The 18012-nt window shown below is 39.3% G+C and overlaps 2 protein-coding genes across 3 annotated transcripts in view; one reads left to right on the plus strand and one right to left on the minus strand.

Moving 5' to 3' along the window:
• SCOC (short coiled-coil protein) overlaps nt 1–18012 on the minus strand; it is a 45299-nt gene that overhangs the window by 23455 nt on the left and 3832 nt on the right. The gene's annotated exons all lie outside the window — the stretch shown is intronic.
• The window catches only part of LOC105710741 (uncharacterized), a 90628-nt gene that overhangs the window by 11987 nt on the left and 60629 nt on the right, over nt 1–18012 (plus strand). The window lies entirely within an intron of this gene.

Consider the following 18012-nt stretch of genomic DNA (forward strand, 5'->3'; position numbering starts at 1 on the left):
CAGCTTTATAGATAAAGGCAGTCATGAACAACACCCCCACCCCAACAATTTGCACAAAAGAGTAGAGGTAGCCTATCCCTTCCTGCCTTAAATTATTGTGCTCACTTCTCTTCCTTACTAATAAATGTCCTTTGTGGAATTTTTTTTTCCAGAATAGGGCACTTTGATCCACATTAGAAACCTGTTGAGGCAGATATTCTGTCTCCTCAATGATTTTCTTAATGGCATCTGAGAACTTGTCTGCTGCCTCTTGGTTGGTAGAAGCTGCTTCTTTTGTTATCTTGACATTTTAAAGCCAAACCCCTTCTTAAAATTATCAAACCATCCTTTGCTGGTATTAAAATCTTCAGTTTTACATCCTTCACCTTCTTTTTGCTCTAAGTCGTCACATAATGACTTCACTTTTTCTCAATTCACATCACAGTTTATAGGTATGCCTTTCTTACAGCAATCCTTTACCCACAGAAAAACTGCATTTTCAATACTAGATAAAAAGACATTTTGCTAAAAGTGTAAGTTTTCCACGCTTGCTGGTGTAGCTACAGTGATAGATTCATGAATTTTCTTTTCTTTTTTACAATGATTCTTAAGCTGAATTCATTTATCTTGAAATGATGGGCAACCACAGCTGCAGACTTCAATCTACAATACATGTCAAGCATTTCAACTTTTTCTTATAACGTCATGAATTTTCTCTGCTTCTTAGGAGCACTTCCAACATCAGTAGCGGCACTTTGTATGGGTGCCATGGCGTTATTCAATGTTTACAGTATTGCACTAAACACAGTGAAAAACACTACAGAACCACAAGAGATTACTTTTTACTGCAATAGGCAATTTACCAGAGAGATGAACTGCTCATACAGAGATGATTAGTGTCCCATGGCATTTTAAGTGGATACTCGCAGCACTTAAACTCATAGCAATAGCAACAGGAGGTGGCTATAAAATTATTACAATAGTACAGTAGGTACTATAGTTATTTTTATGCACTTATGATTTAATACAGCATCTGTACATTTGTTTACATTTCTCTCAACTGCAAATGGTGCCATGTATGGTCTGTAAGCATGTGCATAAGTTTTGATAAATTTTAACTTTTGTAATAGATTTGTGCTGTTTTATGGTAATAAATAATAACACAGACTAGTACCTACATATGTTTATGAATTTGTGACATACCTAATCTTCTTTTTTTTTAATATTTCTAGGCTATGAAGTTTGTGAATTTTTCCAAATTGTCACAATCTCCAAAAAATTTTCCATTATATTTACTGAAAAAAAATCTGCCTAAAAGTGGACTCATACAGTTCAAACCCATGTTGTTCAAAGGTCAACTGCACTTACAAGCTAACAACTGCCTATTTCATGAATACTGGCAGAACACATGAGCTGTCTGAGTCAGAGTCGAAGGACTTTCTTACTCCCGGCTCATCATGAGCTTTGTGCTGATTTGTTACTGTTACCTATGTCCCCCAAGTCCCACCAGGGTAAGGCAGAGGGCCCCTGTAGGTGCCTGCATGATATAGGAGAGGAACATTGAGCTTTGGGAATCTTTGGCTTTTATGGCAAGTGGAACCAAGGTTGCTCTTTAACCAGAGAGGCATTACCTCATCCCTTAAGGTTGCTCTCTGCAAAGGTACCTGAGTAAAGCCTGGGTTGGGGCCTGTACTCTTGGCATGCCAGCAAGAATATGCAGTGACACTCAGGGCCCATCCCAGTTTGCTTCTCCCAAAAACCTTTAAATTGAATGAACTTTAGTTCTGTGTCAAACTCCTGTTTTTCTTCCTCCTTCCTTATACAGTATCCTAAGGGAAATACTACAAAATGTCCCAGAAAGTGTTGGTTGGATATCTAAAGTTTAAAAAGGAAGAGAACCACACCAGCTGAAGATTAAAGAAGCATTGGTAGAAGTCAATGGCCATTAATAGAATTATTTTTAAAATAAGTCGAGTAGTATTTTTGTAGCTCTCCCTAACCTTTCTTTTCTATTATTTGACCAAACTCTACAATAATAAGAAGTAACAGCCAGGCACAGTGGCTCACGTCTATAATCCCAGTACTTTGGGTGGTTGAGGTGGGTTTATCACTTGAGGTCAGGAGTTTGAGACCAATTTGGCCAATATGGTAAAGCCCTGTTTCTACTAAAAATACAAAAATTAACCAGGTGTGGTGGCTCATGCTTGTAGTTCCAGCTGCTTGAGAGAATGAGGCAGGAGAATTGCTGGAACCCAGGAGGTGGAGGTTGCAGTGAGCCAAGACCATGCCACTGCACTCCAGCCTAGGTGACAGCAGAAGGCTCTGTCCAAAAAAAAAAGGAAGAAGTAAGGATAAGTCTGTCTTTAGTTGTTTTAAAACAATTGCTTAAAATTAATAATTGCCAGAATAGTAAGTAACACTCATCGCAGTGAAGCAAATCAAGGCCCAGTGTGAAGCAAAGATATGGCCAGGCTCTTTTATTTCTTCTCTGGTGAAGAAAGAAACCCAAAGAAAGCCTTTCTACTAAGGGATAGGGGCTGTGTCTGTATCCTGCTCAGAATCAACCTCAATGTCTGCTCTAAAGCCTGCTGACTACTAGTTTAAATCAAGTTCAAGTCCCTTTCAGTCCTAGAAGAAATTCCTCCTCAAGTTATGGAAAGAACCCAGAATTCCTTGCAACTCATTCTTTATGATAGAATTGTGAGTTCTGGAGTTTGCAGGTTTTCTTTCTGTACTACATGAAGCACATTATAAGAAAGTATCTAGTAGCTTTCATTTTGGGAGAAAACAGATATAGTCCTCAGGGGTATTGTGACTCCATCTTTGTCACTCACAGAAGTTTCTTCACAGGAGAGCCCCATGGCTCTTTATGTTTCAAGGCATTAATTTCACTTGGAGCATTGTTTCTCTCACTCAAAGAGTTTTATATTAAAAACATTATTTTATTTATTTATTTGGAGACAGGATCTCGCTTTGTCACCCAGGCTGGAGTACAGTGGCACAATCATGGCTTACTGCAGCCTCAACCTCCTGGGCTCAAGTGATCCTCCTGCCTCAGCGTCTCAAGTAGCTGGGACTACAGGCACACACCACCATGCCTGGCTAATCTTATTTTTTGTAGAGATGAGGTCTCACTATACTGCCCAAGCTGGTCTCCAAGCGATCCTCCCACCTTGGCCTTCCAAAATGTTGGGATCACAGGTGTGAACCACTGTGCTGGCCTAAAACATATTTTAATAGATTTTTTCCTAACAAGCACCACTGGCCGCAACTGAACTCAGTATTTTAACATTTTCATGTGACGTTCAGTTCTAGATTTGATGTAAAAGTCCTAAAGTGTACATCACTTCTCAGTCACTTCTGAAAAAAACCCACTGCCGTGCTGCAAGGGATCATTGACAGAAATGGGGATTATAGCGCTTGTCCTACAGGTTTGTCAGCAAGATAAAATAAGAAAATCTAAGCGAAGTTGCCTGGCATGGTGTCAGTACTCTTGGCATACCAGCAACAATATGCACGGGAACTCAGGGCCCATCAGCCTTCTTCTCCCAAAAAACCTCTACATGGAATAATCTTTAGTTCTGTGTCAAACCCCTATTTTTCTTCCTCCTTCTTTATACAATATCTTAAGGGAAATACTATGAAATGTCTTAGAAAGTGTTGGTTGGATACCTAAAATTCAAAAAGGAAGAGAACTACGTGAGCTAGAGATTAAAGAAGCATCAGTAGAAGTCAATGGCCATTAATAAAAACATTTTTTATTAAAATATTGAATCTGAATAGAAACCTCCTATACTTGTTTTCTTAAATTCCTTGAGAGTAGCAACTGCATCTTTTCCATTGATATAGCCCCTGCCAAGCACAGTGCCTGAAGGCAGGTCCACAGACATGCTCCCAGTCCGTACTTTCTCTATGTCATAACAAAGCTGACATGTCTGTGCTGAATTCAAAGATGACACTGGAGTTCCACAGTGCCTTTTCGCCTCAGAGCTCATATTACTTCCTATCAAGTTATCTCCTTGCCCCTCATCACATCCCAGCGAGAAAGCAGAAAAGCCGGCCAGGCGTGGTGGCTCATGCCTGTAATGCCAGCACTTGGGAGGCCAAGGCGGGCGGATCATGAGGTCAAGAGTTCAAGACCATCCTGGGTAACACAGTGAAACCCTGTCTCTACTAAAAATACTGAAAAATTTCCCAGGCATGGTGGCACATGCCTGTAGTCCCTCCCAGCTACTTGGAAGGCTGAGGCAAGAGAATCGTTTGAACCTGGGAGGCAGAGGTTGCAGTGAGCCGAGATCGCGACCACTGCACTCCAGCCTGGTGACAGAACGAGACTCCATCTCAAAAACAAAAAAAAAAAAAAGAAAGAAAGAAAGCAGATAGAAAGTCATTATCCTTACTGTTCCAGTGGTGGCTCTTCGTGCTTACAGAACATTAGGCATACACACCTGGATCATCATCTAGAGGAACACTGACGTCACCTCATCATAACATACGTCTCTGACAACCGTCAGGAGATATTCAAAGTAAACGAAGACACCGTGACTGCCACTTAGGGTTTCTACACAGTGAACTATTAGTGACAAGAGCCTATTTATTCTCTTTGAGATGGTATACTAGTGACCTCTAGTGGCAAAATTGGTTCGAAATCAGCTTCTATTTCACACAAAATTTACTTCTTTATTAATTCATACTTTAATTTTACCCTTTATTTAGTAACATTCTCACTTGTAGAATGGTTTTAATTATGCACTATGATTTGTGTCTGTTCATATCCAAGTAGTACAATTTTGACATTTCACAGAAGCACAGAACGTTTGAGCTGAAAGAGTTCTCAAGGGATCTATTAGTCTTATTTCATTCTATGTGGAAAATGAGACCCAGAGGAGTCAAGTGGCTTGCCTGAAGCCTCACCACAGGGGGGCGATAAAAAATCTTCTGACTAGCACACTGCCTGCCAGGTAGTAGGACCCAAGCAGCTGAAGAGAAAACGGGATCTTGTTCAGAGTTACATGCAGAGGAAGAGTATGGATGCTCTCCTATCCCTGTATCTCTATTGTATCCTGGGTGTAAGAGGAGCCATTAATTCACAGGTTTTCAGAGAGACTATAAAGCATCTGAAGGACCCCCCTGAGGAGCCTCACCGGTGTCTGCATTGGCATGTTGAGATCCCACGTCTCCAGCCTGAGTCTGATATCATATTGGATGTGACTTCTGGGGTGTCTTGGGAGACAGTAAATGTATTTTGCATTTGGAAGGATGTAAGTTTAGAAAGATGTAAATAATCTGTGTCCAGAGGACCAGCTGTGTTGATTTTTTAAATGGCCATATATCCCTTGACATTCCCTCATAGACATCCTCTCTTATGTTCCTTCCCCTTGAAGCTGAATAGTCACGGGACTGCTTCCACCCGTGGAGTGAAATGGAAGTGACGCTGTGTGACTTCTAAGGATCAGTCATAAAAAGAACACACAACCTCCCTTGTCGGCCTTAGAACACTTGCTCTGGGGAAAACTAGCCACCAAGAAGAAATACAATTTTCCCCCAAACCACTGTACGGAAGAGACCATAAGTAGGTGCTTGAACTGACAGCTCCAGCTCCACTCCCAGCCAGCAGCCAGCTTCCACCATGGCTGTGTGGAACCACCTTGGATACACAGCCTGTCTAACTTCAGATGGCTACAGCCCCCACCCACATCTGACTGCAGCTGCAGGAGAGACCCCTAAGGGAGAACTGCTCAGCTAAGCCCTTCCTGAATCACTGAGCCACAAAATAGTGAGCAAAATAAAATGCTGTCACTTTACAACACTAAATCGTGGAGTAAGTGTTACACAGCAGCAAACAGTTTCTTAAAGACATTTCTCTCATTCTGTAACAAACACTGAATGAAAATGCAAAATGACATACACATGTCAAATACTGGTGGAACTGCAGTTAATCTATTCAATTTTCATAAATCAAAGAGTTCTTAGTCCAAATGAATAGGTGTTCTAGGTGACAGAAATATCAGTTCTTCCTCTTTCTTGAAATGGCGATTCCATTTAGTAGAATGGTGATTCAAATGGAATGGTGATTCCATTTTAAGAAGGCTGAGTAAATCTTATGCAGTTTTCTAAAGGGAATTTTCTATTTCAGAATCCTCGCCTTTCTCAACCAGGTTTCCCCAAATGAACCACAGAACACAGAAGAGGATTTGAGTGACTACTTTCTGAATTCTCCCAACGGTGTTTTATAACTAGTACTTTTCTAGATGCAAGGGAAGCATTTAATTCATGGCATATAATGAATAGCTTGGGAAGGCTTAGTTCCCTCTCAGAACCCAGGCTGAGAAGGCTGGGAGGCACGATAGGCTAACTCAGCCATGCGGTAGCATTGCCAACTGGAAACAGAAGTCTAGAGAGGTTAAATAATTTGCCCAGTGTTACCACAGCTAGCTGATACAGGGTTTGATTCCAGAAACTTCAACTCTAGAGCATGGAAACCTAATCATTATTCAGTGTTCCCAAGAAAAACACACACTCCATAAACAAGGAAAATACTAGCCTTAGCAGCATGTTTGTATGTGAACAGGTAATGGGCTTAGCAGCAATGATTGTAACTATCCAGTAATGCAAATTACAAGTGCATAAACTGAGCCAAAGACTTCGTTTTCTTTTACTTAAAATAATAAAGCTAAAACTTTTTTAAAAAGTATTCAACTTAGATTAGTGAAGTGTTGCTTTATCTCCAGACCTGTAAGCCATCAATACAAAAGGGAGTATGAATCAGGGAAAGGACAGAGGAGCAGAGTGCAAAGGTCAGGCCCTGAGACCAGGGCGAGAAAGGGAAGGGATTAGGAGCACATAGACATGAGAGAGAGAAAGAAAGGGAGGGAAGACAGAACACAGCAATGAAAAGAAGACACGCCACAGAGAGCGCTGATGAGAGGATCAGAGGCAAGATTACGACAAAGGACATGGTGGATAAAACGTTTGTTGAGGGAATGAGGAAAAGGGGAGAAAGAGAAGATGTGAGGTCTAAGAAATTAAAGATGCTACTATTTGTAATTCTTTTTTAGAATGATGAAAATAATACCAACTACAATGGATTAGGAAAAGTAGTATAGTCAGATTGCAAAGGCAGCTCTGATCTGTGTCACCATTTTGTCAAAGTGGTATATCTGATATGTAGAATTTAAGATCATAATCCTAATTTGAGTCCTGGCTTTGAGATTCATGTGAAAATACCGATGTTTGGTTTATAAACACCTTATCTCATTAGGGAAATTGAGGTGAACAACTTTGGGAGCCCAGCCACATGGCAATAGCAACATACATTGTCTACACCCACTTTCATCCAGTGGCATTCGCTGCAGAGGTTTCAGGCTGAGAGTCAAATCAGATACACTGAACTGACAGCCAGGTACATAACCAGTGAATGGATAAAGAAATATTCAACTTTTCCTCATTGATTGCCCTTCCCTATCTCTACTCGAGAAAAATTTGAAGACAAATTTACTGGAAAAGAAGAAATGAAGTGAATGTAAGTGTAAATTTGAATAATTCAAGGCAGTAGGAATAGAATCTATGTACATCTGATTACCATATATAAAAGATTTTAAGGCCAGATGTGGTGGCTCACGCCTGTAATCCCAACACTTGGGGAAGCCAAAGTAGGTGGACCACTTGAGGTCAGGAGTTCAAGACCAGCCTGGCCAACATGGTAAAACCCTGTCTCTACTAAAAAAAATACAAAAACAGTTGGGTGTGGAGGCAGGCTACTGTAGTCCTAGCTACTCTGGAGGCTGAGGCAGGAAAATCACTTGAACCCGGAAGGCAAAGGTTACAGCGAGCCGAGATTGTACCACTGCACTCTGGCTTGGGCAACAGAGTGAGACCCTGTCTCAAAATAAATAAACAAACAAACAAGTAAATAAATAAACTATTTTAAGATACTATGTATCGCTCCCTTTTATCCTTCTCTAAGGATATACTGAAGACTATAACTCATTTAATAAATTGGGAAAACATAAGTCTATTCTGATATAAATAAATAGTTTGATGTGAAATGAAATATTTATATAGTCTTAAAATATCTCCCTCTAAAATACTTGCTAATTACTAAAGGAAAAATGAGTCAGACACCACCTGTAATCAAGAGCTCAAAGTTAACCTCACTGGTAAAGGGAAAATAGAAATTATATACCACCTGAGAGGATGCAATGAGAAGAACACATTATCATTCTGTTATATTCTTGCCAAACTTATTGATCATATGGAAACATCAGAAAACACAAATCGAGAACCATTTTACACGACTGCTCTATAATCTTTTAAAGTAACAGGGTTATGAAAGTCAACAGGTTATGAAAGATGGAGGAATTGTTCCAGATCGAAGGAGATGAAAGTGACATAACAGCTACATCCAACATATGATTTTAAACTGGATACCTTTATTGTGAAGGGTATCATCAAGACAACTGGTGAAACTTCAGTGGGCTTCGAAGATTGGTGAGAGTGATGTAGGGATACCATTTTTCTGATTTTATTGGTTGTATTATGGTTACAAAGGAGAAAGTCTTTGTAAGAAATACACACGAATCTGTCCAGGAGGGATAGAGCATTGGCAACTTTTAAATAACTTAGGAACAAAACAGAATCTTTTTTAGGTTACTTGAAAATTTTTTCTTTTCTTTTTAGTTTTTTTAGAGATGGGGTTTTCACCAGATTAGCCAAGCTGGTCTTGAACTCCTGACCTTAGGTTATTCACCCACCTTGGCCTCCCAAAGTGCTGGGATTACAGGCATGAGCCACTGCACCTGGCCAGAAAATAAGGGATAAAATGCAAAAGACATGCCATGCTAAAGTTGGCATTTACAATTTGTGTCATGTCTCCTTTACTCTCCACCCTCCATGCCTTGAATATCCTGTAGCTAAATTTGCCACTTTCTACATTTTATTTTTCCTAAACAACTTTACTCATGCATCACGATAGTGGTGGTATGATAGATGTCCATAATCCAACCACTCATATTTTCACATGCTTCTGAAAATTATCACCCATGTTAGGATTAATACCTTAGTTCTATATATTAGAAAAACTCTAGTTAATCTTCTTATTTATGAAAAAATTATTGCATAAATATAGCATGAAAATCTAATAACCTGTAGTCCCTTCACACTAATATATACGTTTTTCCAAGCTCCCTTCCCATTCTAGTCCATATATATAAATTACTTTTGCATGGTTGTAATCACAACATAGATAAAATTTTATATTCTATCTTTCATGTCGGAGCATATTCCAATATTGGTAGAGAGCCTCTGGGCTCTTCTTGCCCTCTGATTCTGTGATTACATTTTTGAAACAGTGACCTCATAACCTAACTAGAGGACCATATTTCATTATTCAATATCTGCAACACAGGCACCTTATTGCTTCTACCTAGTCAGTACAATGCAGTAATGCTATCTATCTAGTAATTTCAATTCTGATGCATTGTCATTTGACAGAGGCTTTGAAGCCACTTAGACCTAGGCTCGAATCCCAGCTCTGCATTGTTCATTGTTCAAGGTACTAAACCTTTCTAAGCCCAGTTTTCAATCTGAAAAACAGGAACAATATCAATAGTGTGATATTTGTGTGGATAAATTTCTTGGCACAGTGCCTGGCATAATTTTTTAATAAATGCTTATTATCACATATATATATATGTATGTGTATATATGTGTGTGTGTGTTTGTGTGTGTGTGTGTGTGTGTGTGTATCCTATTAGTTCTGTCCCTCTAGGTAACCCTGACTAATATAGTCTCTTAGGTGAATAATGATAACAAGCATAATATATATCCTATTAGTTATCTCTATCTCTCTCTCTGTATATATGTACATATATACATATATATATATACACACACTCCTCTCTGTATATATAGTATATATAATAAACTACTCTCTATATAATAAACTCTATATGTAAGTATTATTAACTTTATATATAGATATATATAGAGAAAGTTAATGTATATATATTATATATACATTATAAACTTTATATTATATAGTATTATAACTATTATATATATAATAATATATATAAGTATTAACTTTCTATATATATGTATTATATATACATATATATATATGTATTATCATTGCATCCTGTCAGGTGATATATAATTTCTCTCTCTATATATATAGAGAGAGAAAGTTAATACTTAATAATACATATATACAGAGAGAGAGAGAGAAAGAGAGAGGGAGAGAGAGTTTATTAAGTATTAACTTACCTGATCACAAGATCTTCCCACAATAAGCTGTCTGCAAGCTTGAGGAGCAAGGAGAGCCAGTCCAAGTCTCAAAACTGAAGAACATGGAGTCTGATGTTTGAGGGCAGGAAGCATCCAGCACAGGAGAAAGATGTAGACTGGCAGGCTAGACCAGTCTCACCTTCTCACATTTTTCTGCCTGCTTTATATTCGCTGGCAGCTGACTAGATTGTGCCCACCAGATTGAGAGTGAGTCTGCCTATCCCAGTCCACTGACTCAATGGCAACACCCTCACAGACACACCCAGGAACAATACTTTGCATCCTTCTATCCAATCAAGTTGACACTCAGTATTAACCATCACAGAGACACATGACTAGTAAAGTGTGGGATTACTCCAAACATTTGAGACTCTTAGTTTTATTTGTGATGAGTGATGATGGGTTGTTTTTTAGATAGAAATAAGTATCCAACTAGTCATCTAGGATTTCCAAAGAAACCAACTGATTTTCTAATTATCACCCGAATTGAGAATCTACAGGAAAACTAGAATGACATTTGATTAATCATCTTTTTCCAACTCTTGCTTTAATCTACCTCCCTCGAAAAGGTTTTTAAAAAAACCCTTAAGGATATAATCATTGGAACATGCAGTTTGCTTTTTAAAAATAGCTGTGAATTTGTCTAATTCCTTTCACAGTCAAATGATTACACGTTACAGAAAAAACACGAATGCCCCAACCTACAAAATGGACAAATAGAGGAGTTACTGTTTGTGTTAGTAAAAAATATTCTACAAAAACAAAAAGTGTTCTTTGAGAAATTCCTTGAAATATAGGCTCTCCAAGGGCAATTGTATGCTTGATGATATTTCACAGAGAGACACTGGCTGAGAAATGTAGCATTTAGGGGTCAACAGTCACTGCAAACTGAAGAGTCTCTCAAATTATAACATTTTCTTACAGAAATTCCATTTTTGCAGTATGGTAAAGGGCTCAAAGCACAAGGGACAGGAATCCACTGTGTAAGTTGAGAAACACTGTAACAGCACAAAGCTCAAGTTATTTAAAATTCCAAAGCAAAAAAGAATAAGAAACATTGTTAAAAAAAAAATCTTCTGAACATTTTTATAAAGGAAGCTAACCTTGCAACCACAAATGAAAATGAAAGCAAAATATTCACATGGAGGAACAAAATAGTAGAGCCTTTTGTCTGCTAAGAAAAGGTAGCAAGATTTTCAAGATGGATAAAGAAGAATGTGCTTTAAAATACAAGCTTTTCAAACAACTTTTACTAACTTCACACTACCAGCAATGAAAACCACGCATGTGCACAGCTAAGTGCTCTGAGCCAAAGTCATTAAGCTGACAATGAAACGTGTGTTTGGAGAAAGAAGGGAACAATGATTAAATGGGGAAGAAAGTGAGTAAGGGCTGAAAAGAGCCTGCTGTTGACTGTGTGCATCCCAAGAAGACTGTGGAGGGAAGACCCAGGTCACGCTAACAGAAAGGCGGCAAGAGAGGCTCCCTGTTTTTCCGGACCATTCATATGAGCTACCACTGAGTCTTTTATGTTTCCAATGTTGAGGATTGAAAATGAATACTAAAGTCTGTCTAAGAAAGCAAAACACCTCTTTCTGGAACAGCTTTTACTGTAACTTTGGTTCTGTGATTGCTGGATATATTGTTTCAGCAGTGTCACTTACAAAACTTTTGGATTATTTCAAATGTTTCTTTCTAGGCTTAGAGAGCCCAATAGAAGCTGATTCATCTGGTTTGTTCTGTTCTTTTGGGGCCTGTGTCCTCCTTCTCTCTGCACCCAGACTATATTTGAAGGCCAAAGGAACCTTTAAGTTCTCTAAGGAAACCAGGCTTTGACCCTGAAATTCTGAACAAGTCAAGCAGGCAGGAAGCCTGTGAGGCAAAGTGTGTCCAAAGCTGATCCCATCCATCTGGGGCCTTGGTGAATGAAGGGCCCTATGTCAGCCACCTTGCCCCCTCTTCAGGAATGCAGACTTGGGACAGGTCAACATCTTAGTAGCACATGAGCTTGGGTAAGTAAAATTTACCCCTGATTTTCAGGGTCTCCTCTGGATTTCTCCCTGGAAAAAAAATTCACCATAACTATGAAGGATTTTGTACAAATTTAACATGAGAAAATTCTAACGCCCCCTCCCTTTTCTGTGGTTATTCTAATAATGAAGAAAAAACATATAGGCAACCAATGGATGGTTTTGTCTTTGAAAGGAAGAGTCGAAATATTTATACTTATCCTTTGCTGAGAAAATTAGAGAACACTCGATTACTGAAAACATTAGATATTGCACTAACATGCCATTTCTTAAGCTTGTTTAAGAAAACTAGTTTTTACATTATGCTAGATCATTTGTTTCAGTTAAGTAGATTTCTTCTGATTGAAGATTTTTCTGCAGAAAGAGCACTTACAATTTCTAGCAATACATTAGTGACCCTAGAGCCATACCACTCCCAGAAGCTGCTGAGAAGCAGAGTTAATCTCCTTTATCTTATTGAATCTCTTATGCTAAGGCATTCTGCTGGGCCAGGGGAGGTATTCCTAATGCCACTGTCCATATTATCTTTAGCTTACAGGAAGAGATATTCTGCTCTGCCAATGGCATTATCCATACTTATACGGATCCCAAATGCCAATTAAGATTTGCTGAAACTTTCTGCCATTGCTGGTGCAATTAATGTACTGGTTTGATTTCACTAAAAACAACACTTCCAATATACTAGAGATCATCTTCCTCTATATCCTTAAGGATATGGGAATAATCTTTTAAATTAGTATTCATAGCCAAATTCATTGGAGGGTGTAAAGAGAGATGACACTGGTGGCAGGGGGGCTCTCTGGTCCTGATCAGAACACGCTCAGCCAGCATTTGCCACATCCTTGTGTACTTATTTAACCATGGCCTCACTCTGGGACTTTCATCTGCACAGTTGTCTCCCAAGATGTCCAGTGTAACCTAGCAAAGCTGGCAATAGCCGCTTGGCAGACACTTGGGAGCGTGGCGCTGGCTGCAAACACTGGCTCCATTCATATCAGAAAAGAAAGGCCTGCTCCCTTTTCACCGACAAGACTCCTGCTATGGCTCAGTGTTCTCTCAGCTGGGGAGCCACAAGTCTATTTCCTTCTTTAGCCCATATTATAATAGAGGATGAGATGAAAAGGAATACAGACCCTTGATACCTTTTACTTAGAGTGCTAACTAATGCAGGGCCTCGTGTCTGATCTTCTGCTTGGCTGAGGGGATGGCAGATGGCCTTCTGAAAGCTTTTCAAACCCGGGCTGCTTTCAGCAGGGCCTGAGTGGGTATTGTTACATTTTCCACATAGTGGTAGGAAGCATCACTGAATAAAAGCACACAACAATTGTGCCACTTCTCTGGGAAGCATATTACAACCTTACAATGAGGGCTAATTGGCCGACACCAAAAGCAGACGCAGACACAGCTTTGAATATTATTCAGGATAGGTTTTAGAGAGCGGAGTCAGGACGGAGGCTGAGGCATAAAGGAGAGGAGCGACGGGAAGGACATCGACGGGGAGGCGGTGAGGGCCGGCATGAAGAGGGAAAAGAGTGGCTTCATTATATTCATCAGAAAAGAATCGTGCTCTTGTGTAACAAGTTCGTTCATATCCACCTCCCCTTCCTTATCAGGAGGACGCCAACAGGCAGTCCCAGCACCATGTCCACAAGACACTGCCGTTACCATGAGAACTGAGGTGGCCAAATCTCAGAGCCTTTATTTTTTTTGAGGCAAAGTCTCGCCCTTGTTGCCCAGGCTAGAGTGCAATGGTGTAATCTCGGCAACCTCTGCCTCCCAGATTCAAGCTATTCTCCCAAGCCTCCCAAGTAGCTGGGATTACAGGCGTCTACCACCACCAAGCCCAGCTATTTATTTTTTTAATAGGGACAGGGTTTCACCATGTTGGCCAGGCTAGTTTCGAACTCCTACCCTCAGGCAATCCGCCCACCTCAGCCTTCCAAAGTGCTGGAATTACAAGCATGGGACACTGTGCCCAGCCCAAATCTCAGAGCCTTTTAAGAAACTTTTGTGTGAGCTCCTTGAAGTGGGCAGCAGAGGAAGGAAAGTGTACCAAGTACTCACTCTATGCCAGGCTAGTTCAAGAAACCTCCTTTATTATTTCATATAATCTTCAAAACAATTCTGAGACTTAGATCATTTTGCAGCCGAAAGAACAGTAAATGGCTTGCACAAACTCTAACAGATTCAAATCCAGGCATTTCTGACTTCATAGTTCAAGCCCTTCCTGCCACACTCCCCTGTGCCAATTCTTCAAATAGCCAAGTCCTGCCTACTACCTGGCATATGAGAGTAGGTACTCAATAAATGTGTTCTGAAGACAGAACTAAACTTACCCAGAAGTGTGAATAGAAAATAAGCTCTAACAAGCTCTAACAAGTAGGGAAAGCCTGCCCTAGAAGTCGACTCTCAGCTATGGGCTGGCCTGGCTAAACTGGCACTTATCCCAACATACACAAATTCAGTCAGAAATCTTTAATCAAACTATGTTAAGCCATTTGATTTGTGCTGGGTGCTGGGAATACAGATTTTTGAAAACCAGGCTGTGTTTTAGAAGCTTGCAGTCTGTAGAATAGTCTGTTCATAAACTATGAAAAAAAATGCAGATAGAGTTAAGTTAGGGGTTCTCAGAAAGGAAAAAGGAAATCTGACACAGCCTGGGAAGATCAGGGAAAGCTTCATGGAGGAGGCATTGCCTGAATGGGGTCTGAAAGGATGAGTAGGAATTGACCAGGCAAAGAGAAAGGTGGGTAGTGTTATTCCAAAGTGAGAAGCTGCACAGCATCCAGAGGCATGAATGAGGCACTGTGTGGAGGGAACATTGTCTCCTACTGAGCTCAAATGGTGTGGCAGGAAATGATACTGAAAAGATAGGGAGAGCCAGGAAAAGAGAGACCTTCAATGCTATGTTAAGAAGTGTCTCAGACTTCATCCTTCAGGGGCTGTGAAGCATTGATTGTTCTCTACAGGCAGAGGTAGTGATGTGGCCAATGTGGAGGATAGATTTGAAGGGATAAAATTTGAAATAAGATAAACCACTAGGAGGTGGGTGCTGTGGTTTGTGTTGGGGATAATAAGGACCTGGTGAGGAAGGTGATGGCAGGGATGGAGAAGGCCAGATTTATTTGAGAAACATTTCCAAGGTCAAGTCAACAAGAATCAGTGATTGATCAAATTGTGAGAAAGAAGGAATGACATATGGATTTCTAGCTTTTGTAACTGGATGGATGGTGGGGCCATTAACTAAAATTATGAATATAGGAGTAGGAATAGACTGGGGGCAGAGGATGAGTTTATTTGACACCTGGGAGATATCTAAGTGTCTGGCAAGCAATTGGATTATGAATCACAAACTCAGAAGAGAGGTGAGGACAAGTGATAAAGATTCAAGAACAAAAGTCTGAAAATAGTTTCTTCTGCAGTCACATCTGTCCTGCAGATGTGCTTTGTTTGGATCTCTGTGTTACTGTTTTTAAAATTAGGATTAGGTGAAAAACATGGAAAAAATCAGGAAATTGTGCAAAAAATTGGTCTCTTAAAGTTTCCACTCATTTGCATTTCTGTCCCTCCATGACAATAGTGAACCAGAAGCAGAAAGCAGCTCTGCCTTTTGAGCAGGGCACCTGCTCTCCAAGGAGCCTCAACCCTCCTGGCTGGACACAAGGCTCAGTGTTGGTTGTCATTTTATCAACACAATTGCTCTGTTGCTTTTTTACTGTAGAGTTAAGAGGAAAGTAAACTATGTTATTTCCTTACGTAATTCAAAAGTGGAAAATGCAAGAAAATAAATATCCCAATTTAAAAATGGGTAATGAACCTGAATAGATGTTTCTCAAAAGAAGACATACAAGTGGCCAATAGGTATATGAAAACAAGCTTAATACCACTAATCATCAGAGAAATGCAAATTAAAACCACAATGAGATAACACCTCCCAACTGTTAGGATGGCTGTTATCAAAAAGATGAGAGATAACAAGAGTTGGCCAGGATGTGGAGGAAAGGGAATCTTTGCACACTGTTGGTGGGAATGTACATTAGTACAGCTACTATAGAAAACCAATGGGAGGTTCCTCAAAAAATTAAAACTAGAACTACCATATGATCCAGCAGTACCATTACTGGGTATATATCCAAAGGACTTAAAATCAGAATGTTGAAAAGACATCTGCATGTTCATATCATTGCAGCATAATTCACAATAGCCAAGATATGGAAGCAACCTAAATGCCTGTCGACAGATGAATAGATAAAGAAAAAAAATATATATATGGTGGGATAATTCAGCCTTAAAAAAGAAGGAAATGTCTTGCCATTTGTAAAAACATGGATAAACCTGGAAGACACTATGTTAGCCAGGCTCAGAAAGACAAATACTATGTAATTTCACTTCTATGTGGAATCTAAAAATGTCAAACTCACAGAAGCAGAGTACAATGATGATTATCAGAAGTTGAAGGGTTAGGATATTGAGGAGATGTTGGCCAAAGGATACAAAATTTCAATTAGACAAGAAGAATAAATTTAAGAGATCTTTTGTACATTGTGGTAACTATAGTTAATAACAATGTATTATATACTTACACATTTCAAAAAGAGTAGATTTTAAGTGTTCTCACCACTAAAAAAATGATAGCTATGTGAGGCAAATTATATGTTCATTAGCTTGATTTAGCCATTCCACACATACACGTATATACATATATATGTATGTGTCTATGTATATATACATGTGTGTATATATGTATACACACATATATACATATACACACGTATATATACATAGACACGTATATATGTGTATATATATAGACACGTATATATATATAAGTATATATAGGCACGTATATGTATGTTTCTATAGATATAGTATATAATACTATATATATACATATATATACGTGTATATATGTATATAACACTATATATATACATGTATATATAGTGTTGTACATCATAAACATATACAATTTCTATTTGTATTTAATAAATAAAAAAATTGAAAATGAAACCTAGTCCAAGAGGACTGTATCTCCTAAGGAAAATGGGAGAAATGAAGAATGTTCCCATAAATTTAATATGCAAACAAAGCATGTCCTTGAAAGAATTAACCTTGAGATGCCATTGTGAAATAAATCATAGTAAGAGCAATGTCTGGTATATGTAAAAGATGCATGATAAAAAACTTAATAAACTAAAAACAGAATTGAAATGTCAAAAGCTTGTTTTAGAGAAGTAGTGAAAAAAATGATGACATACCATTGCCTCTTTTTCACATACACATTGCCTGGCCCTGAAGGTGTTTGAATTTGGAACTTCTGTTTTAGAGTCACTGGGATATAGCAACAGGCAGTGAGAATGGAACTGGGAGTAGATAGGATCATCCAGAGAGTGTGTCCAGAGAGAGAACAGTAGCCAAAGACAGTGTCTTGGGGAAACACTGGAGGACACAGGTTCCGAAAAGAGCCTAAGATGAAAGAGGCTGAAGAGGAACCTGAGCCATGTGGTGGCATCAAAGCCAGGGGAGTGGAAGCATAGGAAGGAAGGAGAGATCAATGCATCTAATGTCTTTTGTCCTGCACTGTGTGACTCCCACCTGTGAGGTCCCAGAAGTGGGGCCAGTTCAGCTACAGTACAGTTTAGACCAGAAATTCCTAAACTATCTTGGTTTATGGTGCCCTTAGTCTCAGTAATTCTTTCACGGTGCTCCAAAGGCA

Source organism: Aotus nancymaae, unplaced genomic scaffold, assembly GCF_030222135.1.
Source record: "Aotus nancymaae isolate 86718 unplaced genomic scaffold, 86718_ANA_hifiasm-v0.15.2.pri h1tg000033l, whole genome shotgun sequence".
NCBI classification, from domain to species: Eukaryota; Metazoa; Chordata; class Mammalia; order Primates; family Aotidae; genus Aotus; species Aotus nancymaae.